Source organism: Vitis vinifera, chromosome 2, assembly GCF_030704535.1.
Source record: "Vitis vinifera cultivar Pinot Noir 40024 chromosome 2, ASM3070453v1".
In the NCBI taxonomy this organism is placed as follows: domain Eukaryota; kingdom Viridiplantae; phylum Streptophyta; class Magnoliopsida; order Vitales; family Vitaceae; genus Vitis; species Vitis vinifera.
The window spans coordinates 10747135-10760293 of record NC_081806.1 but is presented as its reverse complement, the minus strand read 5'-3'; positions in this window follow the sequence as shown (position 1 = coordinate 10760293).

Here is a 13159-nt window from a genome sequence, read left to right as displayed (position 1 = left end):
CACAACCATGGAAATGCTCATACTGCATACCCTAATCCGGATGCCTCCATTTGGTTTTTCTTTTTTCTTTTTTTTGGTGTTTATGACGACCATGGAGCTAGAGACTTGGGAACTTCTGTTCAGAAGAAATCTTTTTTTTTTTTTCAGAATGGATGAGTTGAATTGGGGGGGGGGCAAAGATGAAAAGGTTTAAAAAAAAATGATGAATGACAAGTCAATGGCATGGGGATTTTCATAAGTGGTAGGGGCGCTTTAAGTTCTCTAAATAAATAAGTGGCAATGGCATGGGTCCAGTTGTGGCCTCATGATGAATTTTTTTTTTCTTTTTTCTCACATGTCAAAGTTTGATTTTCGCAAATTCTTTTTAAATGATTCTTAAAATCCCGGTTTCTCGAATAATCTCATTTCTATTCCAATTTTCAAATTTAATTCCTAAAAATACCATTTTTAAATAATTTCCCGAATCTTTAATTTTCAAAATTTAATTTCCAAAACTTCTATTTTCAAATGATCGCTAAAATTCTATTCTCAAATAATTTTTAGAAATTCTGATTCTCAAATTTAATTTTTAAAACTTCGATTTTTAAATAATTCTTCAAAATTCCAATTTCTGAATTTAATTTCTAATTTCCAAAATTCCAATTTTCACATTTGTTTATTATTATTATTATTTTATTTTATTTTTTTTTAAAATTCCATCTTTAAATAATTCTTCAAAATTCCGATTTCCAAATTTAATTTCCAATTTTCACATTCATTTATTTAATAATTATTATTTTCGTTATTATTATTACTTTATTTATTTATTTATTTTTTAAAATTCCATCTTTAAATAATTCTTCAAAATTCCAATTTCCGAATTTAATTTCCAATTTCCAAAATTCCAATTTTCACATTTATTTATTTATTATTATTATTATTATTTTATTTATTTTTAAAAATTCCATCTTTAAATAATTCTTCAAAATTCCGATTTCCAAATTTAATTTTCAATTTCCAAAATTCCGATTTTCACATTTGTTTATTATTATTATTATTATTATTATTATTATTATTATTATTATTATTATTATCATTATTTTATTTTTAAAAAATTCTATCTTTAAATAATTCTTCAAAATTCCGATTTCCAAATTTAATTTCCAATTTCCAAAATTCCAAATTTCACATTCATTTATTTAATCATTATTATTTTCATTATTATTATTATTTTATTTTTTAAAATTTCATCTCTAAATAATTCTTCAAAATTCCAATTTCTGAATTTAATTTCCAATTTTCACATTTATTTATTTATTATTATTATTATTATGTTATTTATTTATTTTTAAAAATTCCATCTTTAAATAATTCTTCAAAATTCCAATTTCCAAATTTAATTTCCAATTTCCAAAATTCCAGTTTTCACATTTGTTCAAATGATTTCCAAGATTCCAATTTTTATAATTTAATTTTCATAGTTCCAATTCTCAAATAATTTTCAAAATTCTAATTTCTTTCAATTTAATTTCCAAAATTCCAATTCTCAAATTTAATTCCCTAGACTCCAATTTTCAAATAATTTTCGAGACTCTAATTTTCAAATAAATTTCAAAAATCCAGTTTTCTCTCGAACAGTTTTAATTCCACTCCAATTTTCAAATAATCTTCTATTTCTCTTGATTTTACATAAGCAAGAATGAATTTTTTCATAATTCCGAAATAATGAAATTTGTGAGACCAATTCATGCAAGATAAATCGGGCTTTGGCGGGAGCCCAACATATGTGATTTCCTCATTGATTGGTTGATGGATTGATTGTTATACATGATTGATTTATTCCACTCTTATACATGCATGCGATTATTCTGTACTTGTTTACTAACCTTTGTTTTCCATGAAGTAAACTGACCCATCATTCAGGTGCACTCCTTGCCTCTCTTGTTCATTTGGTTAGTTTGTTTTTATTGATATTCGTTCAGTATCCATGTTTGATCGATCAATTGTCATACTTGTTTCATTTCATTAGTAGAGACCCGTTTTTAGAGACTTAGAAGGGTGCTATAGTCTTTACCGTACCTTCCCAATAAGTAACCTGACCCTCGAGCCCTGATCCAATTTTTCACAGACCACCTTTACCAAATAAGGAGTCACACTTAGGGTTTTCTTTCTTATTTTGTTTACCCTTTAAAAATAAAAGAAAAATAAGTGGCGACTCCAAGTCATTTTCTAAAAAATAAATCATTTTCAAATAAAAAGTGAGTTTGCCATCAAGTGGAAGCGCATGAGTAGAAATGTGGGGTCCACAAAAAAGTGGAAGCGCATGAGTAGAAATGTGGGGTCCACAAAATGGAGACTCCACTGAGGATTGTTAGTGGGTCAAGCTTGAACTTAAGATGAAGCAAATGTAGCATTTGATTGGTCAATCAGTGGGTACCTATCTCTTGACTGCACATTAAGAGCTCTTGATATCATTATCCTTGATGCATGCTCGGTTATTATATTCATTTGGGACATTGACATGCTGATTGTATTAATTGATTATCTTGCCTGTCTTAGCATAGTGACTCTGATTTTGCCATGATTGTTCTGCTCACTCCACATGTATAGGCTCACTGTTGTATATCATTTGACTTGATAGATTGATTCTCTGACCTATATATTATCTTGATCGTCTTTGAGCATGATGTCTGTATCATTATTCGTCTTGATTGTCATAGCTTGTATGTGGACATGAGTGATATATCTATACTTTGCTTAACTGTATGTTCAATGATTGCCCTCTTCTACGTGATTGCATGTCGTTAGTCCGTGTGGGCTGCACATCTATCCCCTTACCTCCAACCCTCTAGTTTCGATCATTTCCTTCATTTCGGCTCTCACTTTTGTTAATGTGAGGCCTTGTATGTGCTTGTTTCTCTGACCAAGCTAGAGGATAGGAGTAGGGTCTAGCGACGGGCCATATCAATGTTTGGGAGCATTCTGGAGGAGATCGACACATTGATGTTGATTGAAGTCCGATCATTGAAGACCTATATAGCCCGGAGCTAGGTTTCATGGATATTTGTGCAACTAGTGTGTTTCCCTTTCTGCCTTAGTTTTATAGGATTTTCAAACGCACCCACACCACTCACTATGCACTTTAGTTTACTATTGAGTGCTGAGAGTTGCGAGAGCTTACATTATAGGAGACCCCCTGGGATGTCGAGGTAATGCATGTGTGAAGGTGATGACCACCTTGCATGGAAGCGCTCCGTCTCTTCAGAGGCGTGTAAAGGGTTGCGTACTGCTAGAGCATATGATTGCTTCTGCTAGGGATCCTTTAAAGTCCACCTCTTTTTCTTTCTAGAGTCACCTTAACCTTGTAGGCTGAGCCTTAGATCATTCGATCAGGGTTTCATTTCCTACACGTGGGTGCATCTGTGGGCCTTCAAAGCCAGGTTAGTAGTGATAGGTTTAGTTACCTTCATAGTAGTCTCTTGTATATTTGCTCAAAATTGGATATCGATTTGATTACTTCCGGGTTACCTTTCAGCATACTTGATAGACATTCCTTGTAGAGTTTCCCTTACACTGTATCTTATCTAGTATTTCCACTATTGTAGGAGTATTGATAGGTTTGGTCTAGATTCAACTTCTTGGATCAGAGTTAAAGGTAGATTGACCAGAGCATCAGACCAGTCAGACTAGAGATCAGATAAGAGGGATATGGATTCGTAGGTGGTTACCATCGATCAGTTTGCTTCAACCATGGCTTCGATTTAGGAGGCTATAGCTAGCCTCTACCAAAGGATAGATAGGCAGTAGGCCCAACGGTTCTGCTTCTGGATGGCGCACAGTATGACCCTATAATACCACCACCCCCTCCACCCAGTTAGTCAATGCCACAGGCTATACCTTTCACTTTGCATAATCAGATCGAGGTTGCCCCGCCTCCTGTCATAGTGCCTACCCTAATCTCAGAGGACCCACATGCTCGTATGGATAGACTTGAGCAGAAGTTGAGGCAATTGAGGACTTTAGATGGATCTATTACTTGGGAGGACTTTGATGGAGCACTAGTGGCCAGTTTACCAACCAGGATGCCCAAGATTGAGAGATACACGGGCATTGGTTGTCCTCGCATCCATTTAAGGCTTTACAGTACGATCATGAGGGCCCATGGACTGAATGAGACCTAGATGGTTATGATTTTCCCTATGTCCCTGAGTGGTGTGACACAGCGTTGGTTTGCTTCATTGGATGTATCACGTCTCCGGACTTCGGATGATTTGGCCCAAGAGTTTTTGAGACAGTTTGCATTTAACACTGTCATTGATGTTTCGAGGAGAGAGTTAGAGGCTTTGAGGCAGAGGACAGAGGAGTCGGTCACCTCATTTATCTCCAGCTGGAAGGAGAAGATTTCACTGGTTATTGATAGGCCATCTGAGAGGGATCAGATTAGTATGATCATGAGGAGCTTGCAGTCTCGATTTGCTAAGCACTTGATGGGATTCCCTCATACGGATTTTGGCTATTTGGTGAAGGCATTGTATGGTATAAAGGAGGGCATAGCTAGAGGATTATGGTCCGAGTCTTTCCCTACTGACTCTAAGGGGAAGAAGCCTTTAGGAGGACAGAGATCAGGAGATATTGGTGTTATTAGTTCTACCAGTTAGAGGACTCATAGGCATCATAAGCCAGTTCCACAACTCACTAGGACTCACCATTCATATCCTCTTCTGCAGTATAGGCCACGAACACCTCATCGGTCTTATGATTAAGCTTACCTGCCTCCTACATTGGCACTGCCTTACTATGCTGCGTAGGGCACTATGAAACCTCTTGTTTCATATTCTAGCACAATGCAGCCATGCTATACAGCACAGTTTGCCACTAAACCTACAACATTCTATCCTAAGCCTAGAGCTCAGTAGATCTCTGCTTCTTTTGCTTTGAGGACGTAGAGACAGTTTTCATAGTTGGGTATGCCATTGAGACAGGCTCTTCAGAAACTCACAAAGGCTGGATTATTGACGACCCTCACTCCCAAACCATTGCTTCAGCCTATCCCGCCTCAGTTCTAGATGGATCTACACTGTGCATATCATCAGGGACCAGGACATGAGATAGACCATTGTATTGCTTTGAGACATGCCATCCAAGATCTGATTAATCAGGGTTTGGTTCACTTGGGTCAGCCGAGTGTAACCACAAACCCATTACTGGCCCATACTACACATGTAGTTTCCTCTCCGGGCGATGGCGTACATTCCATTGACTTTTCCGAGGTCGACGATCATATCCACATGCTGAGCTGGGATGAGTCAGAGCCAGAGCCCATAGTGGCAAATAAGATTTATGAGATAGGCGGAGTGACCTTGGGCTTACAGATGCCCACACCATTCAGACTGGTTCCTGAAGCGGCATCAATAAAGACTGTGACAGTCGAGCCATTGACTTTCCCATATTACAGTGTTCAGACGCCATTTTTATTGATTCTGAATGTTGAGGAGGTTCAAACTCCATATGTTGATGATGTTCACACTCCTGATGTACAGTATGTTATTCGTGGGGGTAGGATGGTACGACAGTAGCCCCCTACAGTCACTAGACCCTTGGAGGGGACGTCCTCTCATGAGGAGTTCAAGAGAGAGGATGATGAGATTCTGAGGCAGTTGTAAAGCACTCAAGGTCATATTTCTATTTGGATTTTGATGGCATTTTCCAACACTCACAGAGATGCATTGATTTGAATTTTGAGCTAGATCAGAGTCAAGATTACCACTACTCTAGAGAGGTTGATTCACATGGTAACGCTTGGCAAAGCCACTTGCATAGTATTCTCTGATGATGACTTGCCACCTAAGGGTTCAGACCATACACGTCCACTATATATCTCAGTTGATTGTTTAGGCCGTAAAGTCCTATTCGTCTTTTTGGACAATGGCTCGGCCCTGAACATCTACCCTCTAGCCATTGCCATTTCCCTCGGCTATGCGCCCTCTGAATTTGGTTCCTCAACTCATACAGTTCGTGCATATGATAGCACTTAGAGAGAGGTCATGGGCACTTTAGAGATTAAGCTGTTGATAGGTCCAACCACATTCATCACTTTGTTCCAGGTTTTGAGGATTTCTACATCCTTTAATCTGCTATTGGGTCGACCTTGGATTCACAGAGCAAGGGCCATTCCTTCTTCCCTTCATCAGAAGGTGAAGTTCATTCATGGTGGCCAAGTCGTCACAATGCAGTTTGTGGGAGATATGTTTATTTCTTCTAAGCTTCAAATCAATCATAACGATGATGACCTATTCTTGACTGGGTTCACATTCGATGAGGTGCAAACCTTGGAGATGGAGGATTTTTGTCGAGACTTCGTGGTTATGTCGTTTGACCAGCATGGTAGCACAGTGGTACTCGACATGATGAGAAGCATGTCTTATTTACCTGGCATGGGGTTGGGGCGACGTTAGCATAGGCCTAGTGAGTTCATGGCTATCCTAGATCACGATGTACCTTTCGAACTCGGGTTCATCCCCATTGAGGCCGATTATCGATATATGGTGCGATTGCGCAAGGAGAGGGTGAGGCCCCGATTGACTCACACATCCTTTGACTATCTTGTTCTCCCATACACCACGAGCTTGGCAGATTACTTTGTGAGGGCGTCAGAGCTACAGACGTATTCGGACGAGATCATTGGGGGACTCAGCACTGTTTAGGAGGCCGAGCTTTAGCATCTTGTCCATTAGCTACAGTTTTGTGATGGAGCTCCTGGCACTTCGGTGTTTGCGTTGGTCGCCCCATCATCTCCAGATCGTATAAGCCTTATGAAGCTCTATTTCCCAGATGAGATCAATGAGCATGGGACATTTGCCGAGATCGGAGACATAGTGGATAGAGTTGTTCCACATGACGAATACATTGATGAGATGCTCGCGTTGAGTATAAGCCAGATCGATAGGATATTTTAGCCAGAGCTTGCTTTGCCATTTGATCTCTTTGGGGTTTTCGTCATCGAGGTTACCGAGTAGATCCACACTGCTCCTGCTTAGGAGTTTTCAGTTGGTGATGTTGTAGTTGTTGATGATTTGTTTGAGGGCCCTGTTGGCCTAGTTGAGGGAGTGTCCGACTTTATGAACCCACCTCTTTCATTTGATGTTTTATCGAGATTTGTATCTCGTTCTGACGATGTTCATGACTCTTCATTTATGTATTTGAGCATTTTCGAGTATCTGCCTGTCTCTTATGATATCACTTTATCTGCACCCTTTTCACCCACATCATAGATATTCGATATAGATTATGAGATTGCACAGCACGATTCAGATGATAACTCTTTTTTTGTTTTTTATCCGAGTCCCATTGATAAGAGAGTTTCACTTGGCATAGGAGACACTGAGATTGTTGATTTTGGTACAACAGACTAGCCTAGGGAGCTAAGGATTGGATTGGATTTGTCTACAGATGAGAGGGACGACCTCGCCCAGTTGCTCAGGTCATTTTTGGATGTTTTTGCATGGTCTTATGAGGACATGTCGGGCCTTGATCCATCAATCGTCTAACATCGTTTACCACTTCTGCCCCATGCCAAACCAGTTAAGTAGAAGTTGAGATGATTGCACCCTCGTTGGAACTTGCAGGTGAAGGAGGAGATTCAGAAGCAGCTCAGTGTAGGATTTTTATTAGTGGTCGAGTATCCCGAGTGGCTGGCCAATATCGTCCCTATTCCCAAAAAGAACGACAAAGTGAGAGTCTGTGTTGATTTTCGAGATCTCAACAAGTCCAATCCTAAGGATGATTTTCCTCTCCCACACATTAACATGCTAGTTGACAGTACGACCGGTCACTCGATGTTGTCCTTTATGGACGGATTTTCCTGGTATAGTCAGATTCTGATGGCATCAGAGGACATGGAGAAGACGTCCTTCATTACTGAGTGGGGTACTTGCTGCTACCAAGTCATGTCATTAGGGTTAAAGAATGCGGAAGCTACCTATCAAAGAGTAACAACTATCCTCTTCCATGATATGATGCATCGGGATGTCAAGGTTTATGTAGACGACATGATAGTGAAATCCTGAGATAGAGCAAATCACCTAGCAGCTTTGGAGAGATTCTTTGAGAAGATCAGATAGTTCAGATTGAGACTAAATCCCAAGAAGTGTACTTTTGGAGTGACTTCTGGGAAGCTGTTGGGGTACATGGTCAATGAGAGAGGTATAGTGATAGATCCGGATAAGATTAGAGCCATCGTTGACATGCCTGTGCCAATGACAGAGAAAGATTAGAGGTTTCTTGGGTAGACTTCAATACATCATCAAATTCATTGCTAGATTGATAAACATCTGTGAGCCCATTTTCCAACTCTTAAGGAAGAGTCAACCTACTGTTTGGGATGATCAATGTCAGTGCGTATTTGAGAGGATTAGAGAGTACTTGTTGTCACTTCCAGTCTTGGTGCCTCCTACACCAGGCCGTCCTTTACTCCTATACCTATCAGTCTCAGACGTAGCTTTGGATTGCATGTTGGCTTAACTCGACGATTCAGGCAAGGAGCGAGCCATTTATTATTTGAGTAAGAGGATGCTAGATTATGAGATGAGATATGTCATGATTGAGCGTTACCATTTGGCATTGGTTTGGGTCACTCGCAGATTGAGACATTACATGACCGAGTATTCAGTGCACTTGATATCCCGTCTGGATCCTTTAAGATATTTGTTTGATAGGCCTGCTTTGGTCGGTCGCCTCCTGAGATGGTTGGTACTTCTAACTGAGATTGACATCCATTATGTCACTCAGAAGTCCATTAGAGGGAACATTGTTGCAGATCACCTAGCCTCATTGCCAGTTTTTATGGCAGAGCTATAGATGATGATTTCCCAACTGAGGATGTTGCTGTTGTGACTAGTTTGTCGGGTTGGCGCATGTACTTTGATGGTGCGACCAACCATTCTATATACGGGATATGTATTTTGTTCATATCCCCTCATGGTGACCATATTCCTAAATCTGTCCGTTTGGCATTCTCGAATCAACATCTTGCCACGAATAATATTGTTAAGTATGAGGCTTACATCTTGGGATAAGAGACAACTCTTGAGCTCGGGATCAGACATATGGAGGTGTTTGGTGACTCCAATATGGTATTAAGACAAATTCAAGGCGAGTGGAAGACTAGAGATATGAAGTTTTGTCCTTACCATGCATATTTAGAGCTGTTGATTAGGAAATTTGATGATTTGAGTTATACACATCTACCTATAGCGCAGAACCAGTTTGCTGATGTCTTAGATACTCTAGCTTCCATGATTGATATTCCTACTGATACCGTTGTTTGCTCTTTACTGATTGAGTCGAGATCAGTTCCTGCCTACTGTTGCTTGATTGATGAGGTAGAGTTTGATGCTGGCTTACCTTGGTACCATGACATATACTAGTTTCTTAGACTTGGTGCATATCTTGAGGCCGCCATGACCAAGGATAAGAGAGCATTGAGACAGTTGGCCACTCGATTTGTGATTTGTGGAGAGACATTGTACAGACGATCAGCTGATGGGATGTTATTATTGTGCTTAGACCACGTCTCTGCCGATCGAGTGATGAGAGAGGTTCACGTGGGAGTTTGTGGACCACACATGGGAAAGCATATGTAAGCTCGTAAGATCATGAGGACTGACTATTTTTTGTTGACTATGGAGATAGATTGTTGCTAGTTTGTTCTGAGATGTCCAAAGTGTTAGATTCATGGGGACCTTATTCACATGCCACTTTAAGAGTTACATGAATTGACTTTGCCATGGCTATTTTCAGTATGGGGCATAGACATTATTGGGAAGATTTCGCCAAAGTCTTCCATTGTTCATGAGTTCATCTTGGTCGCCATTGATTACTTCACCAAGTGGCTGGAGGTTGCCTCATATGCGAGATTGACATCATCTGGAGTTGTTAGTTTCATCATATCACACATTATCTGTCACTTTGGAGTCCCTCATGAGCTGATTTTAGACAGATGAGTACATTTCAGAGCAGATGTTGATACTTTATTATAGAGATACGAGATCCAGTATCATAGATCGTTTGCGTACAGGCCGAGACTAACGGAACGGTAGAGGCTACGAATAAGAATATTAAGAGGATCTTATGGAGGATGATTGAGACTTCTCGAGATTGGTAAGAGAAGCTTCCGTTTGCATTGTGGGCTTATTGAACTTCTTTTCGCACCTCTACAGGAGCCACACCTGACTCCTTGGTGTATGGTATGGAAGCAGTGCTACTAGTTGAGATAGATATGAGTTCATTAAGGGTAGCATTGGAGCAGCAGATTTTAAAGGTAGATTGTGCCTAGGCTCGATTAGACCAACTCAATCTCCTAGATGAGAGGAGATTGAGGGCAACATACTATGTTTGTGCTTATCAGAGGAAGATGGCCCGTGCATTCAAAAAGTGGGTCAAGCCTAGACCGCTACAGAGAGGTGCCTTGGTTCTGAAGGTCATCAAGGGATTGATCAGAGATCCTAGAAGGAAGTTCAGACCCAATTGGAGCAAACCTTACTTCATTAGGGAGCTGACCCTAGAGAGTGCTGCATGGTTGATGGATCTAGATGGAAACCGATTCTCGGAGCCAACTAACGTAGATCAACTGAAGAAGTATTGTGTTTGAGACCATGATCGTAGGATGGGCGGCCATCATTTTAGTTAGCCATATACCTTGTTATTCCCTTATGACATATAGATCGTTGCTAGCCCATTGAGCCTCACATATGCATTATAACCTTTCTTTCTTATTGTCTTGCTCATTTTTTTTTTTTTTTTTTTTTGCGCTGGGATAGGAGCCCTTTAGTGTATGAAAGCATTGTTTGGGAGTCTCATGAGTCTTGGACATATAGGTGCATTTTTCTCTCATTATTTTTCCTACCATCACTCTACTACATTCCATCGTATCTCATTGGTTGTGTTCTTCATCTCTTATTCTTTATTTTATCTATTGCTTGTTTTGCTTCATATTCTCTCCACCCTGAGTGGTGATCCTCCTCAGTTCATTACATGGAGGATAGTCACATCATTTCCACTATCTATCATACAGACACTGATTTAGAGATCCTTAGTTTGAGAAGGTCATCTCGTCAGAGAGAGTTTTTGTTGCACTTGCGAGTGTGTCTATCCTTTATTGATATCACATTTGGGGTTCATTTGTTTATGTTCAGGGTATGTGCATTTGTATGAATGTAAAAAAAAAAAAAAAATCTGAAAAAAAAGAATGAAATGAAATGAAAAGAAAAGAAAAATAAGCACATGTGTGTATGTGCATAGTATTCTCCATCATTGAGTGTGTATATTGATATTTGAGGGTCATTTTATAGAGTATGTTTGTTGTTGAGAGTTAGTATATGTGCATTCCGAGATCCTCTTTTCTTTGTATCCACTTTGTCATATTTCTTTGAGAGTGAGATGAGTGACCTTCTCCTAGGGACTTTAGGTCATTGTCATTTTCATCATTACATTCATTATTGATGTGACTTCACTCCATGTTTGATTTGAGTTGATCATCACTTTTCTTCATATTCATTGTTTCGCTATCATCCTCGTCATTGCTTGTGATTCATCCCATTTTCTTCACCCCTTTGTTCTTTTCCTACACTAACCTATTCCAAATTTGATATTTCCTTGGCATCATTCTTGTGTATCTCATTATCAGTTTGATTTGCCTCATCGTCTCATTATTGATATTATATTCATATTGGGCACCCTCAGGTCCATGGCTCAAGAGCTTTTCTATACATGTTGCATTTTATACATGAGGGCATGGGTCTTTTTTTTTTTTTTTTTTTTTTATCATTGGGTATTTAGGCCAGTTTCCCTTCATTTCTATTACCTTATCACCTTAGCCTACGTTACGTCCCGTGTCTTAAAACCACCATGAGGCCATGGGATCAGATGTCGTCTTCAACAACCCCTACTTGGATAGGTGTTTGAGATTTGGTTGATATTTAGATATCATCATGTTTTTTCTTCTATGAGATGCCTCTTTGACGTTTGGACCCGATTCAGTTGTGGATATGGATGATTGGGATTGCACCTTCGATGATGGATGACATGATGTTGTCTGATTTTTCGATCTACCATACATCTGATGCTACATTGGGGCATATTTCTGTTTCGATTGAGATTTATAGATCTTCACAGAGTTGCATGCTTATCCCCACTTACGAGATATACGCCGAGATGATGACCTGTTTGTTATCTTATCATAATCTCCTAAGGAAGCCTCTCTTGAGCCATTCAGTCAGACCCACACTTTTCGGTAATTGGATGTCATCATGTTTTTCCTTCTAGGATACGCTTCTTTGATCTGTTGATCCGATTCAGCTGCGGACATGGATGGCTAGGATTACACACTTGGTGATGGATGATTTGGTGCCATCTGATTTTATGACCTACCACACATCTGATGCCATACTGGGGCATATTTCCGTTTTGGTTGAGATTTGTAGATCTCCATTGATTTGCATGATCATCCTCATTTACGAGATACATGTTGAGTTGATGATCTGTTTCTATTTTACGATGATTCCTTTGATAAACCTTTCTTGAGTCATTCAGTCAGGCTCATACTTTCCAATATTGTCGTGATCCTATGATGGAGTTATCTCAGGCGCATAGACTCCCATATCATCATTTCAGTGGAGTAGATGTCAGATCTCTTATACATCTCCATTAAGTTATTCTCGAGTTATCAGGATAGACCGGATGCCTTAGTTGCTATACTGGGGCATATTTCCCTCTTTTAGCTGTGGAGATGATTGTTTTCTCACAGATCTGTTACAGTCTTCATTACTCGGACGATGGATAAATCTTTGCATTACTAGTCACAGTTTCGGTGATTTTGGCCGAGATGAGCCTCCAGAAGAGCACAACCTTCTGGGTTTTTACTGCCCCACTATCCATGACTTTTCAGTAGATTTTTATGTTGAGATCGCAGTAGTTACCCCGATAGACTATTCTCTTGAGACTCCTCGTTGGATCATTCATTTGAGATGACGATGGACTCCTCAAGCAAAACATTTTGAGTTAGAGATGCCTGACTTATTGTGACACATCAACCAGCCTCATGATTTAGTCGGATCGATTGTGAGATCGTACTTATAGTCGATTTGACCATTCCAGCTTGCTAGCGGAGCATCTTTTGAGACTC